The following is an 18,308-nucleotide window of genomic DNA, read 5'->3' as shown; positions in this document are numbered from 1 at the left end:
AGGGCCTAGACTGCCCTGCAGAGTCGGTTGGTAGAAATATGCATGCATAGTGCAACACCGGAGAGGGCGCCCCGCGGAGCTGACCCGGCGGTAGGCCAGGCCCTGGATCCGGTGGCTGCCAAGGCCCCGGGAGTGCTGTCACTCCCCGGGTGTGGCGGCGGCCAGAGTGGGGCGGCCGGTCTGTGGGGCCGCGGTACAGCCTGTTGGTGGTGGTGGTTGGTGGTGGTGGATCCCACACGCAGCTACTGCGTGGTTTAGCAGGCAGGGGCCGGGCGCTGCGGGCCCCCGGGGGCAGTCAAGGAGGTCTGCTGCGACAACCTGCGACAAGCTGGCGCTGGCCGAATTCTGGGTCCTGACCAGCCTCCAGCGGCGCCACCGGAACGTCATGCGGTTTGGTGCAGCGCGACGGGCTCGCCGGGGTCAGGAGCCACAGCAAGAGCTCCCAGCTCGACCTGCGCCTGGTGGAGACGGCGCTCAAAGGAGAGCGGCTCCTGGGCTGTCTGAGGAGCTCTGCTCTCTCTGATTTGTCATGAGTTCTGTGAAGGTGGAGACCTGAAGCAGGACGTCCCATCCCGGCGGCCACACCAGCCACCAACAAAAGCTTCATGCTACAGCTCATGGGCGCCTTTGCCTTCCTGTGCAAAAACCACATGGTGCATAGGGACCTAAAGCCAGACGACAGCCTCATCACTGAGAGGTCTGGCACCCCCATCCTCAAGGTGGCCGATGTTGGACTAAGCAAGCTCTGTGTGGGGTTAGCCCCCCGGGGAAAAGAGGGCCATCGAGACAACAAAAATGTGAATATGAGTTAAGTACTGGCCGTCCTCCGCCTGACACTCAGACGTCTTCATGGCCCCCCAAGTCTAGGAGGGACACCACGCAGCCAAGGCTGACATCTTTACCCTGCGTGTTATCATTTGGCAATGATAGAATCACGTTCATTGACTCTGAGACCAAGAAGGAGCTCCTGGGACCTCTATCAAACAGGGGACCAAATATGTCCCTGTTGGAGAGGCCCTACTGGAAAACCCAAAGATGGAGTTGCATATTCCCCAGAAACTAAGGACTTCCATGTCTGAGGGGGTCAAGTGGCTCTTGAAAGATATGTTAGCTGCTAACCCCCAACACTGGCTTGATGCCTTTGAACTTGAAACCCAAATGGACCAGGTCACATGTGCTGCTTAAAGTTCAGGACAAAGCATCTTGAGTGTTTTAAAACTAGGTGAATGTACACTTTTTTTTTTCTGTATGCCAACTTCCTGGACTGGATTCTTCATTTCAGGCCCTACAGTGGGCCCTGAGCAGCTGGGGGGACGCCGTGGGTAGAAGACACCCAAGTGCTTTTTGTGAGAGGACCCACCCAACTCTTGAGGAGGAGAGCTTTGGGGCAGAGTAAGAGCTGGAAAGTCTAGAGAAGTTCTCTGAGTGGACATCTCAAGTGTTTTAGAAATACTTTTTCTAAAAGTGTATTTAGAAATACTTTTTCTCGATAATTAATAAGTGCTTACTAAAGAAAATGTGAAAAAAAAAAGCTTGGTAGAGAATTTTTTTTTAAGATTTATTTATTTTATTTATTTTAGAGAGGGGGGGGCAAATAGTGGAAGGGACAGAGAAAGAGGGAGAGAGATAATCGAGCAGACTCCATGCTGAGCACAGAGCTGATGTGTAGCTGGATCTCAGGACCCTGAGATTATGACCTGAGCCAAAATCAGGAGTCAAATGCTTAACCAACTTAGCCACCCAGGTTCCCCCCCCCATGTTTCTTTTACCTTAGAGTATATATGTATCATCATGAAGAGTATGTTGGTAAAAAATTAAAGGTACTTCAGGTGAGTTCAAAAGATGATGAAAAACATGCTATTGGAAACTGGAGGAATGTAGGTCCTTACTATAATGTGGCAGAATACTTGGCAGTATTGGATTCTGTTATTGGGTGGAAAGCAGAACTTGTATCAATAAACTAGGATATTTATCTAAAGAGATTTCCCAGCACGGTGTTAGAGATAGTCCTGATTTCTCTTTGCTGTCATATTTATATGGTCTTGGAGCCCCAGGTGAGGGTTGTAATAATTTTAGTGTAAATTCCCAAAATGATGTGTAACAGCCAAGTCTGTGGTGGCTAATAAAGACCATAAGATACCTGTTATTTTAAGATACGAGAAACAAAGTTATCTTATTTAGTTTTAGGTCTTTTTTGATAAAAGATGAAGCTACATCAGATAAATCATTTAACAATTTTTTTCTGAGAATTATTTCATTTTACTTTATCACAAAAAGAGTATTTTGTTAGCTTGAATTTTGTACATGATGGACATACATTCAGCATGAACTGCCAAGATTTTTTTCCCCCCTCTGATATATTATATATTTAAGTGGCTGAAGAAATCATTTGAGGAATAGCTATCCATATGGAACATGTAAGTGGAAGTTCATTTGAAAACTTCTCACCTGTTTTGGTGTAATAATGCCAGAGTAGAAATACACTTGTACTCTTAACTATGGCAAATATGTTTGCACATGCAGTCCACAGTCAACATATTCAAACTGTATGTACAGAATACATGGCATACTGAATCCCCTAAGGAATATACTTCTACAATTTCTCTACTGCCTCACTTATTATTTATTGACTGGGAAGAAACTGTGTGTGTAAGAGAGAATAGAGAGTAGTGGCAGTATTTGTCGGAATCAAGTAGGGGTGCCTGAGTATCTCAGGGTTAAGCCTCTGCCTTTGGCTCGGGTCATGGTCCCAGGGTCCTGGGATCGAGCCCTGCATTGGGCTCTCTGCTCAGTGGAGAGCCTGCTTCCCCCTCTCTCTTCCTCTGCCTGCTTCTCTGCCTACTTGTGATCTCTCTCTCCCTGTCAAATAAATAAATAATTAAAAAAAAAAAATCAGGTACTAAAGGGGAAATTCTTTTATGTATGAAGCTTGGATTGACTTAGTTATTGTAATTTTTCTTTAGATTGAACAATCATAACAGTAACATAATCTCAAAATATATGCACTGCTTATTCAATTATTTTGGCAGTTAAATGTCATTTAGCTCTACTAAATTATTTGCTCAATTTCTTTCTTGCATTTTTCCTTTTAGTAAAATACATGTTTAGTTATATATTTCTGGTGGGATCTGGAGCCATAAAGTACTTTTGTTTTTGTATTTTAATATATCTTTTTAAAAAATATTTATGTTAACATACATTAAACATATAAATATATGTTAACATATATTAAATATCTTAAAATAAATAAAAAATTATTTTTAAAAGATTTTTATTTATATATGAGAGAGAGAGACTGAGACAGCAGGGTAGGAGCAGAGGGAACAGGATAAGCAGGTTCCATGCTGAGGTTGGAGCCTGACACAGGGCTCAATCTCAAAACCCTGAGGCCATGATATGAGCCAAAACCAAGCATCAGAAGCTTAACGGACTGAGCCACCCAGATGTTGGTCATCTTTCCTTTAGAATGTTAACCTGGTCATCTTTAGATTTCCTGTTAGACGAGTCTTTACCTTACTATATTTGAACATATTATTTTGTTGATCTCTGCCATTTGTTGTTCTGGATTAGAAATTTGTTTATTATTATTTCTGTAGATAACATTTATATCTGTTTTTTAGCTTAACATTTTCTTCTTCTTTTTTTTTAACTGTTTGATTCTAGAACTTATTTTCAGTCATTAAAGTTTGTTCATTTATAGCTATGATTTTTAATTTAAGAATAGTTGGAAGGGCACCTGGGTGGCTCAGTCAGTTAATCATTTCAACTCTTGATTTTAGCTCAGGTGATAATTGTGGGGTCCTGGGATCCAGCCCCACATTGGACTCTGTGCTGAGCATGGAGCCTGCTTGAAATTCTCTCTCTCTCTCTGCCCCTACTAGCCCCTCCTCCTGCTAGCACTTTCTCTCAAAAAAAAAAAAAAAAGGAAAGACAGAAAGAAAAAGAAAATAGAAAAGAACAGATGGATTTAAAAATCTGGTGGGAGAGATTGCTAGATGTTCACCAAAACCTGTTTTATTTTCTTCAATAATGCATTGTGCAATACATTTTTCATACTTCTTTGAAGTGAAATACAGCCCTATGACTGATAGTGAATTATGAGTAAGTGGAAAAACATGCATAACTTTCAGGTCTTGGTCATCAAACCTTCTTATATTAATTATTTTATTATTTCCCCTTCTGTCAGCTTAATGGTGAATTCCCAAGTCACCTGTTAAGGAAAAGTCCCAAGTTGAAAAAAATCCTTAATTTCTGAATCACGTCTAGAAGGACAGTGAGACATAAACCAGCAAAACTCTTGAATAGTATGAGCCAGAAAAAGAAACTTATCTGTTCTGATCATTAAATATTTCGCTGTTTGTGGCATTGGCTGTCATTACTAGAAACAGTCTTTTCCTGTTGCTATATTGTATTAATTGACTGATCAGGGGAAGGCATTTTCTTAAATATGCTTAATTTACAAGTTGTCTAGAAGTTGCAATTGGACATATGTTACTACAAAATCAAAAGTTTAGAAGTGCCAAAAAAGGTAAAATTTTAAAAATTGTCAAATTAGTGTTGATAGTAAATTGCAGGCTATTTTAATGTGTTTGACAATTTTTCACTGATTTTTTTTTTTAAGATTGTATTACTTTCTCTGTCAGAGAGAGAGAGAGAGAGAGTGAGCACAAGCAGGGGGAGCAGCAGACAGAGGGAGAAGCTGGCTCCCCTCGAGTAAGGAGCCCAAAGCAGAACTCAATCTCAGGACCCTGAGATCATGACCTGAACCAAAGGCAGATGCTTAACGGACTGAGTCATCCAGGCATCTCAAAGAAGATAAAAAAAGATTAACATGAAATGATGCTCTACATCACTAATCGTAGGGGAAGAGCAATAGAAAATGCAGTGTCACCTCAGACGAGTTAAGATGATTTATTTATTTATTTATTTATTTTTTAAAAGGCACGTTTGGGCAAGAATGTGGAGAAATCTGAACATTTGTTCAAATGTTCTGTTGCCATTTGTGGAAATGTAAATTGGTGGAGCCACTATGGAAAACAGTATAGAGGTTCTTCAAAAACTATAAGTAGGGTTATGGACATTGGGGAGGGTATGTGCTTTTGGGTAAATTGGAAGGGGAGGTGAACCATGAGAGACTATGGACTCTGAAAAACAATCTGAGGGGTTTGAAGTGGCGGGGGGGGTGGGAGGTTGGGGTACCAGGTGGTGGGTATTATAGAGGGCACGGCTTGCATGGAGCACTGGATGTGGTGAAAAAATAATGAATACTGTTTTTCTGAAAATAAATAAATTGGAAAAAAAAAAACTATAAGTAGAACTACCATGTGATCCAGCCATCCCATTTCTCTGTGTTTATTCAGAAGAGTTGAAATCAGAATCTCGAAGAGATAGTTGCGATGCCGTGTTTATTGATCATTACCCATAAGAGCTAAGAGATGAAAGATCGAAAATGTATACTGACATAATTTGAAGACATTTTGCTAAGTAAAATAAGAAAGTTAAATAAACATATACGGTAAGTATTGAAATAAGATAGTCTATGATTCCATGGATATGTGTTATTGAAAGCAGTCACACTCGAGAATAAATGATTGTGGCCAAGGGCTTTTGGGGTTCGGGGGGAAAGGGGAGTTGTTGTATAATGAGTATAGGTTTTAGCCACGCAAGATGAAACTCTGGAGATAGGTTGTAAAACATCATGCTTATAGTTAAGAAGTTTGTATTTCTCTCAGAATTTGTGAACAAGGTAGATCTCATGTTATGTGTTTTTAACCATGAGAAGAAAGAAAGAAAGAAAGGGAAAGAAAGAAAGAAAGAAAGAAAGAAAGAAAGAAGAAAAAAAGAGAAGAGAAAGAAGGGAGGGAGGGAGGAAGGAAGGAATAAAAGGAAGAAAGCTTAAAAAGAAAGTTAGGCAGAATCAAGATATCATCTGAAAAGAAACTCTGGGTTGTTAGTCTAGAATTATTCAGCAGAAGCGCTGTCATGACTTCCCCAATCCTTTAAATCCTGGTTCATGTGCCTTTCCTTTAATTGGATGCCTCAGAATCACCTTCACATTTTTATTCTCACTGCAAAATAGTTTTTAAGTTGTTGTCAGGTTTTCTCGATTCCTGCTTACGCTAAAATTGTGGGTTTTATTTTTGGTTGGTTTTTCTGCTAACTGTTGTTTGAGCCTAAAAGCATTTCTCATTACTTGCTTTAACATTCAATTGAGATTTTTCATATAGCTTCACTGAACTTGAGATGAAATCTTGTGTTACTTTTGCTGTGCCAACACAGATGTTTTATCTCTTTTTTCGTAGATGACCTGTTTAAATTGTTCTTTTTAAAAATAAAAGCATAAAAATTATTTGTCAAACAGACTTTACTTTCCAAATAAACTAGCATAATACCCACAGAAGTTTGGGGATTTTGGAGTGTTTTTATTGTTTCATCCTGATGATAATATCTATAAAGGATATAGTCACTCTTTTAGTATGTATAATTTTGTTTAAAGAATAAACAATTTTGCTGAACTTAGAAGTAGAACAGAAAACTAAAAGAAAAATGTTATTAACCAGTTAATACATCACGAATATTGTTGTATTGCAGTGTAATTTATCTTTACACAGGAACCTCAAATTGCTTTGAAAATAGTTCTATTTTTTTCTATATGACAATGTGACTATTATGTGAATGCTGACTACTGAAATGTAGGAACATGGTTCAACTACTTAATTTTACATGGAAGTCAAGGCTTCATAATGAATTTGAGAGATTTTTAATTTTTTTCAGTTTTATTAATATTTAAATCGATGCATTAATGTACACAAATGTCTGAAATACGACACCACAAACTGATTTTATGTTTGCAAGATTGTGCCACCAAAAATATCATCCCATTACCTTGTATTTTAAAATTAAAAATAGCTAACACTATTGAGGTATACTTTCCATAAAAAGTACACAGTTGTATGCTTTGGTGTATGTTTTGATTAAGGGTAAAAACAGATATAACCTTGGAACTATCATCTTACTTATTATTATAAAACATTTCTATAGTCCATACAGGTTTCTTTCCAAATATCCACATCCTTCACATATCATTCTTCTGCCTGAGGCAACCAATTCTCTGCTTTCTCTAATTAAAAGGTTAAAATCTTAGAAGTTCTGTTCTTCTGTATCTGGCTTCTTTCGCTGAGCAGGCTGTTTTTGTTGCGTCTTTGCTTTCATGTTTATTAGCAGTTTATTCGTTCATTACCAAGTAGTGTTATTTTGTATACAGTTCTGTGGTTTATTCATTCACTCAGTTGATATTTGTATTTTTTTCAGTTTGGAGTTTTTTTGTTTTTGTTTTGTTTTTTTAAGTAAAACCACTGTGAATATTCATGTGCAAGTTATTTTCTGTATATTAGTTTAACTTTCTCTTGGCCAAATACCTAGAAATGAAATTACCTCATTATATGGACAAAGTTTATGTGAAACTTTCCAACCATTTCCCACTGCAACCAGCAATATATGAGAGACTAAGTTGTTCCACATCCTCACCAACACCTGACAAGTCTTGGTATGAGCCATTCTAGTGGCATGGAGTGGTGCTCCATTGTGGTTTAATTTGCATCTTTCTGACTACTATTAATGTTCAGTCTCCTCTTGTGATTATGAGATATTCATGTATCTTCTTTGGGGAAGTGCATGTTCAAATGTTTGCCCATGTTTCATTGGACTGTTGATCTTGAAGTTGTAGAGATCTTCTAAGGTGTGTACCCAAGTACTTTGTTTAATAATCTATGTCAATTATTTTCTTTCCATCTCAGGCTTCCCTTTCATTTTTAAAAGTTGTCTTACAGGAAAGAGTAATAAGGTTAGATAAATTGTATCATATTTTTGAATGCTTAATGCTTTTGTATCCTATCAAGAAAGTCTTTGCCTAACCTAAGGTCAGAACATTTTTTTTTCTAAATTTTCTTCTTCATGAAGACCTTTCTTATGTTTTCTTATATTTTTCCTATCTTTCCCATGTTTATGATTTCTGTATTATACATCAGTATCTTTATGTCTGTTTTTACATGGGGAATATACTTAGTGTGGTTTAAGAAGAAATCTTAAAAGTAGGCAGTTTAAATCCTCCAAGTTTACTTAAAAAAAAAAATTTGGTATTCCATATCATTTATATTTAATTATAAATTGTAGAATTAGTGCTAATTTCTGAAATAAAAAATCTTGCTGAGATTTTGCTTCAGAATGCTTTGAATCCCTGTAAATTAATTTGGGAAGAACTAATGTTGTAACAATATTGAGGCTTGCAGTTCTTGAAAATAGTCCATCTCTCCACTTATAGTTTTTAGGTCATCTTTAATTTCTCTCAGCAATGTTTCTTAGTTTTCTTTTTATAGTATTTAAATAAATTTTGTTAACTTTATCCCTAGATAGCATTTTTGGATGATATTGTCAATGGCATTGATTTTTATATTCTATTTATGGTTATTCTCTACAGACTATAATTGAATTTGGTATATTGACCTATTATCTTATGGACTCATGAAATAAAATGATATGGTCTAATATCTTTTTTGATCTTTTATGATATTTTATACCTGCCTCATGTCCTCATGAACAAGGAAAATTTAATGTTTTATTTCTAAATTTTATATATATGTGTGTGTGTGTGTGTGTGTGTGTGTGTGTGTGTATATATATATATATATATATATATATATATAATTTTTTTTCTTTCCTGTACTTTCTAGGACTTTAGGAGCATAATTTAAAGTAGTGAAGGCAGACAGCTTTGCCTTGTTCCTGATCTTATATATAAAAAAGTTATTTTTTGAGACACCTGGGTGGCTCAGTTGGTTGAGCATCTGTCTGCAGCTCAGGTCAGTATTCCAGGGTCCTGGGATCAAACCCCATTTGGAGCTCCTTGCTAGGTGGAGGGACTGCTCCTCCCTTTGCCTGCTGCTCTCCCTGCTTGTGCCCTGCCCCATCTCTTTCTGACAAATAAACAAATAAAATCTTTTAAAAAATTCTTTTTTTAACTAAGCATAATTTTAGATCTAACGTTTTGATAGATATCATTTATCTAGCATAAAGAATTTGTCTTCCATTCCTAGAATTTTTAGTTTTTTTTTTAATATGAATGGTTGATTTTATTAAAAATTTTAAAGGTTATGTTGGGGAAATTAAATGGCTTTTCTTCTTTCTTCTGTTAACACAATGAAACCTATTATATAATTTTTAAGTGTTAAACCAACTCTAATCCTCTTAGGATGGGCCACAGGTATTTATTTTGACAGCCATGAAAATAATGCTGCTCAAATTTTCTTTAAGAGGACCTACTTCAGGGAGCTCAGGGGAATGAAAGGTCATGCTCACCCTGGGCTGCTCCAAGCTGACCAACAGGCGTTGCAGGGGTCCTAGCATAGGCATCTTCTCACTTGTTATGGAAATCTTTCTGTGGACAACTCTTGCCCAGGAAATTCCTACCCATGTTATCAAGATTTTGAAAAGCTGTGCTGTAGGCTGATGGTCTTCCTGTGCAAATTTTCCCTCCGTCTCTTTAACAGATGATAGAATGCCTTAATAATTTGCCTGTTTTATCCTTTTTCCTTCACTTTTATTCTTAGTGGGTTGTATTCCTAAATAAATGTCTTGTATGTTTAATATATTTATTATTTTAATACTATTATATTCATATAATGATGCTTACATATGAATGTATGTATGAAACATGTCTCAATTTATCAGTTTTATTATAATATTATTTATTATTTTAATTTATATATATATATGAAATTTCTGCCTCATTTTTGTTGCAGGTTTGCTATTCCTGGACTAGATCATATAATCTTTTTTCTGAAAGAATTTGTACAGAATTAATGTTTATTTCTTCTTAGCATGTTTGATAGAATTCATCAGACATCTGGGCACAGACTTTATAAGAAAGTTTTAAATGCAATTCCAATTATTAATAAATTTGGATATACTCAGACTTTCTATTTTTTTTATGTCAGTTTTAGTGACTTGTGACATCAAGAAATCTGTACATTATGTTGACATAAACTTATTCAGAATGTTTTTGTTCTTTCAGGGTCTTTAGGAACTTTAGTTATGACTCTGTATGGAGTATTACTTGCAATTTCTATTTTCTTATACTTGCAATTTGTATATTTTTTTTGGACTGGTCTAATCATAAGTTTACTGGTTTTGTTTATTATTTTAACAAGACTTTTTTTTCCTTCAAAAAGTGTATTTTAATTTTTTATTTATTTTATTTTTATTATTTATTTATTTATTATTTGTTCTCTAGTTAATATGTTCCATCATTCATCTTTACTATTTCCTTTGTTTTACTTACACTAGATTTAATTTGATTTGTTTTTATTTAGCTTCTCATGAAAGAGTTTATACAATTGATACTGAGCATACAATGTTCTAGCATTTTAATGTTATATAATTTTACCTAATCACTTCTTTAGCTGCATTATAAGTATTTTGATTATTTGTGTTATTATTATTATTACTCAATTAAAATATTTTCTGTTATTGTGATTTTTTTCCTTTGATCAATAACTTGTATATAATTATGTTGGTCTAATGTCCAACTATTTGCTTATATTCTAGATAACTTTTTAATTAATTTCTAATTTAATTTCCTTTGTGTGAAAAAGCATGATACTTTCTCATTCATTTAACATTTTAAGACTTATAACCCAGAATATAACCAATTAAATGTGCATAACACCTATACCTGAAAACACTATATACTTCCCTATAATTTGGTGTAGCACTCTCTGAATGTCAATCAGGTCAAGTTGAATGATACTGTGGCACGTATTTTCTATATTCATATTTATTTTCTTTCTGTTTGTTCTAGTCATAACTAGGAGAGGACTGTGAAAATCTCTAACCAAAATTGTAGATTTTTTTTACTTTTGTCTATTTCGTTTTCAACAGGTTCAGATAATGCTTTGTGTGTTTTGAAGCTCCATTATACAGAGCTTTAGATTTTTTATTTCTTTTTGCTGAGTTCATCCCGTTTTAATAATAAAATCCTCTTACTAATATCTGGTACTATTCCTTCTCCAGATGTTTGCTTTCTCTCTATATATTTTTAAATATGTATTTATTTTGGGTGGGAAGGGGCAGAGGAAAAGGGCTAGAGAAATCAAAACCAAGTTCATGCTGAGCACAGGAGTCTGGGCTAGCACTGGATGTGGGCTTGATCTCAGGCCCCTGAGATCATGACCTGAGCTGAAACCAAGAATTGTATGCTCACTGACTGCACCACCCAGGTACCCTGATGTTTACTTTTTCATATATTAAATTAGATAGCCAAGGTTTCTTATAGTGAGATATCTTATTGTATATCTCTTTCCATCCTTTTACTTTGTAGAAGGAGTTTACTGCAGATTACATTCTGACAACTTTTGCCTTTTACTAACTTTTGAATATGAAATCATTTATATTTAATGCAATTACTGATACACATGGGTTAGGCCTACCATCTTGGTAGTTATTTTAAATGTCCTCAAGTTTATCTTTGTTCTCTTTTATCTTTTTTGGTCTTTTTAAAAATTCTGCCATTTGAATGTCTTATATTGGCTTATGTTACATACTCCTTGGGTCCTCTTTAACTTGGGGTTTATGATATGTATTTTTAACTTATCACAGTCTTCCTACAAATTACATTTTAACACTCCATATGTATTGTAAGAAACTTTCAAGAATACTTTCACTTGTTCCTTTTTATTCTTTGTGCTATTGTTCTTTCCTATTCATAAGTTTCCTCATAATTATGGATCACATGTTTTCTTTGCATGTGTAATTTTCTATTGGATGCTGAAAATACAGATGCTATATTGTTGAGAGTCTGAATTTTTCTTCTTTCTTTTAAAAATTATTAAAGTTTTTGTCAAGCAATTAATAATTGTGAATGAGCCTAATTTTTTCAAGGATTATATTTAAGTTTTATTGGGGCAAGTCTAAACTCTTTTTCCCTTAAAACTAATTTAGCTCAGCTGGTAAGATAGGACTTTTCAGAGTTCTTATCTGAATTGTTCTGATTACACAACATATTTTTCAGGGGTGTCTGGGTAGTACAGTCAGTTAAGCATCTGATTCTTGACTTTGGCTCAGGTCATGATCTCAGGGTCCTGAGTTCAAGCCCTGTGGAAGGAGATTGTGCTCAGCAGGGAGTCTGCTTGAGATTATCTCCTTCTCTCCTCCCACCCCCAATAAATAAATAAATCTTTTCTTTTTTTTAAGTATTTTTCAGTCTTGCCTAGTCTTCAGCAAATACCTGGGTCTCATTCTCTGTTTAATCTGCTTTTCTCCAATATTGTACCCCTCACATTTAGCTACCTCGACATTAAAATTCATATATTCTCCACTCAGCAAGACTGCGGCTCTCTGCTTGTATTTTCCTTGAAATACGTTTGTTGAGAAAACCAGATAGAATTTCCTTCATTCTTTCTTGCAAATTCCATCTCAGAATATATTTTAACATGTTTCTCTGTTCATTCCTTTCATCTATAAACTGATAGCTTTGACTAGAGACTCAATCTTGCTCCTATGTGATTTTTTTTTGACAAGACTACTTCATATTGTTTTCTTTTAACAGAAGTCTCATGATACTCACTGTACCTCTTCTTGTGATATTAGCTGATCCTCAAGGCTAGATCCATTAATACATTAATTATTTCTATTACAAAAATGATCCCATACTAATTACATCATTCTTCTCCTTTTGTTATAAAATAAGGCTTATGTAATGAGAAGTTTTCCCTTACAGACCTGAGGTTACCCTATGGTAAAAAAGATTTTGATGCTCAGATTTTTCATCTTTTTCCAGCAAATGCTGTTTCATTTTCTCCTTAGTTTTTTTTTGATAAGTCCCTAATAGTTATTATAACTCTATGCTAATTGGTAATGAAAATAATCCAGACTCAATTTGTTAAAATTCTACCCCAAACATAGAATAAATTGGTTATATGGGGAGCCCTGTTACTGTGTTTCTTATTTATTTACAGTACATTTCAAGACCACAATTTGCACACTTGTAGTGATCTTTGGCACTGAGTATTTCATGGAAGAGTCCTCTTTCACTTTTCTAAGCATTTCCATGGATAGTGATAAGAAAGTATTACACAAAAGAGTCATAAATGTATACTGATAGTTACACATAAAATTCAGGACTAGGAAAAACAATTACCCAATTCCATATTCTATCTGTATTTCTTCTCTTACCATACCTAGAATCCTTGTGGTCAAAGACTAATGGTTAAAGTAAAATATTGCATTATTAGTAATTTTCATTATCCACATTTAACACAAATATCCTTAGGTAAATGATGATAACTTTACTACTAATAGGCCTCTTTGAAATTTTTTTTTTTTTTTCCATCATGGAGCACCTATCTGAAAATTCCTTTGTTCTACTCTAAGTGTTGTAGTGCTGTGCTGGGGATATATACGAAAGTTTTATTTGAGGGGACGTTTTCTGAAAGCTAGGTTAGCTTTGGCCCTGCAGAGTTTAGCAATCTAGATTTGTCAGTAAATGAAATTAATAATTTAGATCAGACTCCTGTATTGCCAATACTTCAAACAGATTACAAAACATAGACAGTAGTGGATTAGCAACTTCACACCTTCCAAATATATAGCAGCTCTGAAGCTGGAAGATATTTAAATATTAATAGGACAAAAAAACAAAGACTAAAAACTAGATGTTATTTTGTTATTTCCTTTGTAATGTATATGTGAAATATATGTATTTGCTTCATTCTTCTAAAAAATCTATTTAAATCTAATTCTGCAAAATTTTCAGAGAAGAAAGAAATCTGATGAAACATATCAGTAGTAGACTGAGGTTTTTGTCTGCTGGGATGTTGTCCTGAATTCTCTATACTTCACGAGCTACAAGATTAATCTTCATGGAACACACTTCTTGTCAATGGTTGTCTATCGCCTGCAAACAAATGAGAATCCATATATTGATGCCTATGATCTGCCCTGCTTTGCTCACCACTCGCCCATTTATACTTTATGTCCAATTTCTCCTGAATCTCAACCTTTCTACACTTTACTCCCACTTCCTGAAAATGCTCCTCCCAACTCTGTTTTGAGCTAGCTTTGGCTTGGCTTTCAGGATTCAGTTTTATGCCACTTTTCCCAAAATTATTGAGGGTCTGCCTCTCTTATGTCATTCCATAATATTCTGAATACGGATCTATGGCACTTATTCTACTCTAGGACAATTATGACTTAGGTTTTCTGTGCCTAGCAATATAATGTAAATCCCTTGAAGAAGGGACACTATTTTATTTATTCTGTATCCAAATTGCTTGGGACATAGTAAGCTTTGAATAAATTTTCTCAGTTCAATGGAAAAGTATTCTTTGATAATTAGCTAATTTTAAGCAATGAACTTCCTGTTGCTGGTAGTCTTATCTTTATGTGTCTAGCTCTTTTTATTTAAAACCCCACCAGTCCTATCCCCTTTCATGGAGTAAGCTGTGTTTGTATGATGCAAAATCCACTGTATTCCCAACAATGACTTCCCTGAGAACAGACTCCATTCACCTTTCCCATTTGCTCTTTAAAACTCACCTATAGATGTGCAGTTTTCAGCAAATGCTAAGATTTATTGCCAAAATGCTTTCCTTTAATGATTGAGAATTTATGTAGGCACCATATATATGTATTTCAATGGGCAGTTAGCATCTTACAGAATACACAACTTGATATTCTTCTAGACTCTGAGTTAACATCATGCACTTATCCTGCTTGTTAGATAGAATAAAAATATAAATATAATGTGTATTCATCTGTAAAGATAATATTTTCCATATAAATGATAATATAGCCACCAGAACACTTTGTAGATGAAAATCCAATGTAACAATTTTATGTATCTTCAGTAGGAAAATAAAAGAAGTATTAGTTCCTAGACAAAATTGAGGATGAACAAAACAAATAACACTTTTCCATAGAGTGTTTCACCAGAGTGTGATTTCTCAAAAAACTTTCCACTAAAAAAAAAATCCTATAGAGTGCATTAAAAAAGAAAGAAAAGTATATCCTGTGTGTTTAGCCAGAAGCAAAATCTATAGTGGGAAAGAGATCCATGCATTCTAATGAGAACACATATTAACACTGACTCAGGCTTTTTTCTGTGTCATTTCATTCAATCATCAGAGGACATCTTTGTAGCTCACTGAAAAACTTATGGAAATATTAACATTTTCACCTTTTTGAATGGATATCTGTATGACATGAATCATACACTAAGGAAGGAGATTGAAGGAGATAAAAGTGATACTGTTAAAATACTTCATGAATCTAATCTTAGATCTGGATCTCATTTGTTCCCATTGGATAATATTCTGTGCATTTGAAGAGAATAATATAAAATGTTCTAACTTGGGTTTCTTTTTTTTTTTTTTTTAAAGATTTTATTTATTTATCAGAGAGAGAGAGGGAGAGAGCAAGCACAGGCAGACAGAATGGCAGGCAGAGGCAGAGGGAGAAGCAGGCTCCCTGCTGAGCAAGGAGCCCGATGTGGGACTCGATCCCAGGACGCTGGGATCATGACCTGAGCCGAAGGCAGCTGCTTAACCAACTGAGCCACCCAGGCATCCCTAACTTGGGTTTCTTGATGTGACTCCAACCAACAACATTCACTCTTTTTCATATTCTTGGACATAGGGTTCCCAACTTCCCCCAGTGTCCACTGATGTTGTAGGACAGTGGTTCCAGTTGGGAGAAGCTATCAGGACAATAATTTCTATATTTATTATTTCATCATTTTAGGTTATATTTTGTGAAATCTAAATTTTACATTATTTATTGGATCATTATCCCATGCATAGAACTTATAGACAAAAATATATGCACATATTAGAGGTAAATGTGCATCTTTTTCTAATAGTGTACATGTCCACAAAATATTTGAAGACCTTTGCTGAAGAAGCTTCCATTAGGAGTAGCCAACTGAATTTTGTAATTGGTTGACTCTCCTACATGATAAAGAGACACAGCAGCTTTTCCCAACCTATGCAAGAAAGTGAAGTATTATAATTAATGAGTGAATTAAACTTGCTTAAAGTAAGATACACTGTTTATCTGATCTTCCCTATACCAAAATCTTAAGGTCGTATTTGGATTAATTTAAATAAGATTATTCATTCAACAGATATTTATAGAGCACCTATGATGAATAAAGCACTAGGTTATGCACTAAACGTACGTGTGTGAACGTATGTGTGCATAAGGTTGTCCCTTCTCCTACTCTCATGGGACATTAATAATTATACTCAGAAAGATTTTTAGCTTATGGATTTCTGAATAAAATAAATAGAATTAGTTGAGAACACTTCAAACTGTGTAATCTAAAGGTAAGTGCATACCCAAGAAATGACACTTGATGTCAGCAAGAAATTAAAATGTGTGGTTATAAATCAGTGAGAATTTTGCCTCCCTTGTTACTTCAGCATGGCTTACCCTAAATGGAGTTGATATAAGAGTGATTTTATATCTTCCTAAAATTAACCCATTTATATGATCATTTCTGTAGGTTAACTTTTATTCTTGAAGTATACCGATAAAATGGTAAAGATGTTGAGTATTAATTTATATCTAATCAGATCTCAGAGGAGCATTTTAATTGGAGACTATGACAGGTCATTTTCACGTTTACAGCAATCCCTCTGACTGCTCTGTCGGAAGAGATGGGAGGAGGACAAGAGTCTAAGCAGTGAATTTGTTAATATCAACCCAATGAACGATAATTGGAGCCTGGTTCATGTTAATTGTAGTGGGTGTATCAGAGAAATGGATAAATTAGAAACACATTTTGGAAATAGAATGGACAAAAATTGTTGTTGTATTATGCAACATTTCTTCTGCCAATAAGCCCTAAAACAGGGTCCTGATATCTAAAGATTGCATGTACTGAGAGTGAATATATTTTTGCTTGATTTCATATTTCTAAATAGGTAACAGTTGAAAAGAGAACCTAGACATCCAGCCATCCTGGATCTTTTTTTTTTTTTTTTTTTAGTTAACCAAGATTATTTTTCTTTTTATAGAGTCCTAGAGAATACTATAATCTTTCCATAGGTCCCTTAGCCTTTGATGCGGGTTTAATGTATCATCTTTCATTAGCATAAATACTGTCAGACATGACGTACAGCAATGGACAGGTGAGTTCACTTGCATTTCTGAGACCTGTCTTCACAATTCCATATTTTCAAATTCTGTGAAGACTTTCCTAGCCAGTTTAGTTTAGTTTAGTTTTATTTTGCTTCAGTTAGTGAAATTTAAGTATTATGGGGAGCAGACAGAGCAACAATAGAGAAAGGAAATGATTGTCAGATGCTTGAACGCTTAACACTGTTAGCAGTTTTGTATGTGAGACCAAATGATCAATGGAACATAGAACTTTGAAATTATTAGAATATCATGTTTCATGTTTCTTACTAAAGATTAAAATAGTTAATAGACTGAGTCTTAAATGGAGAATTTTACATCAAATAAAAGAGTTGATTGAGTATTTTTCAAAGCTAAGTACTCATTTCAATAGATAAACTTCCTAAATATGTCTTTTAAAATAGCAAAAGAAAAGCTGAGTGGTGTGTATTCAAGATTCCAAAAAGGAATTGGTCTTACTGAGACACTTGATTTCTTCATTTAATTTGCTAATAGCAGTGTTCTACATGTCTTGGTACATATTAATGTAATTTGTTTGCCTTTGTTAGTAGCAAATTTTCTTAAATAAAATTACTTTGCTATTGCAGCATTATTTTCTCATTGAAATAATTTAACTCCCTGGGCATATTGCTTCGATAAGTATCACACTGTTGGTCCTTAAAAAAAGAATGGGAAGCCTTGAAAATTATACTTCAAATATGTTCCCTAAGTAGGGCAGAAATTGAATCTTCACTAACCAGTAAAATGGTTTTACTAAATGAATGAATAGCTTTTCTAAGTATTTTAATTGGTTCCTGAAAATATACTAAGGGGGAAAAAAGTGAGCATCTTCCTGAAAATTCTACAGGGTTTCTTCGTACTGACCTGGATCCATGTTCTCTTTGTTTCATTCCTCTTCCTTCCTTCTTTTCTATGTAGATAAGTCATTCTAAACATAATAACCCATAATTTGATTTGTTTTTCCAAATTATATGAAAATGCTTAGAATAGATGTGTCCCTTAAATTGGCAGTTTCTATCAAAATTTAGAATTCCAATGAAAATGTATATACTCCTATATTTATTAGGAAACCATCTATGGAAGTTCTCAGCATGAACTAAGAACTGTGTGGATGAGTA

The 18,308-nt window shown here is 34.9% G+C and overlaps 1 pseudogene; it reads left to right on the top strand.

Annotated features, from left to right (window-relative positions):
• The first annotated feature begins 42 nt into the window (after positions 1-42).
• LOC122895588 lies at positions 43-1,185 on the top strand (annotated as a pseudogene).
• The last annotated feature ends 17,123 nt before the right edge of the window (positions 1,186-18,308 follow it).

Source organism: Neovison vison, chromosome 1, assembly GCF_020171115.1.
Source record: "Neovison vison isolate M4711 chromosome 1, ASM_NN_V1, whole genome shotgun sequence".
Taxonomy (NCBI): Eukaryota; Metazoa; Chordata; class Mammalia; order Carnivora; family Mustelidae; genus Neogale; species Neogale vison.
Note: the sequence above shows the minus strand (reverse complement) of the source record. Positions and strands in the feature narration are given on the sequence as shown.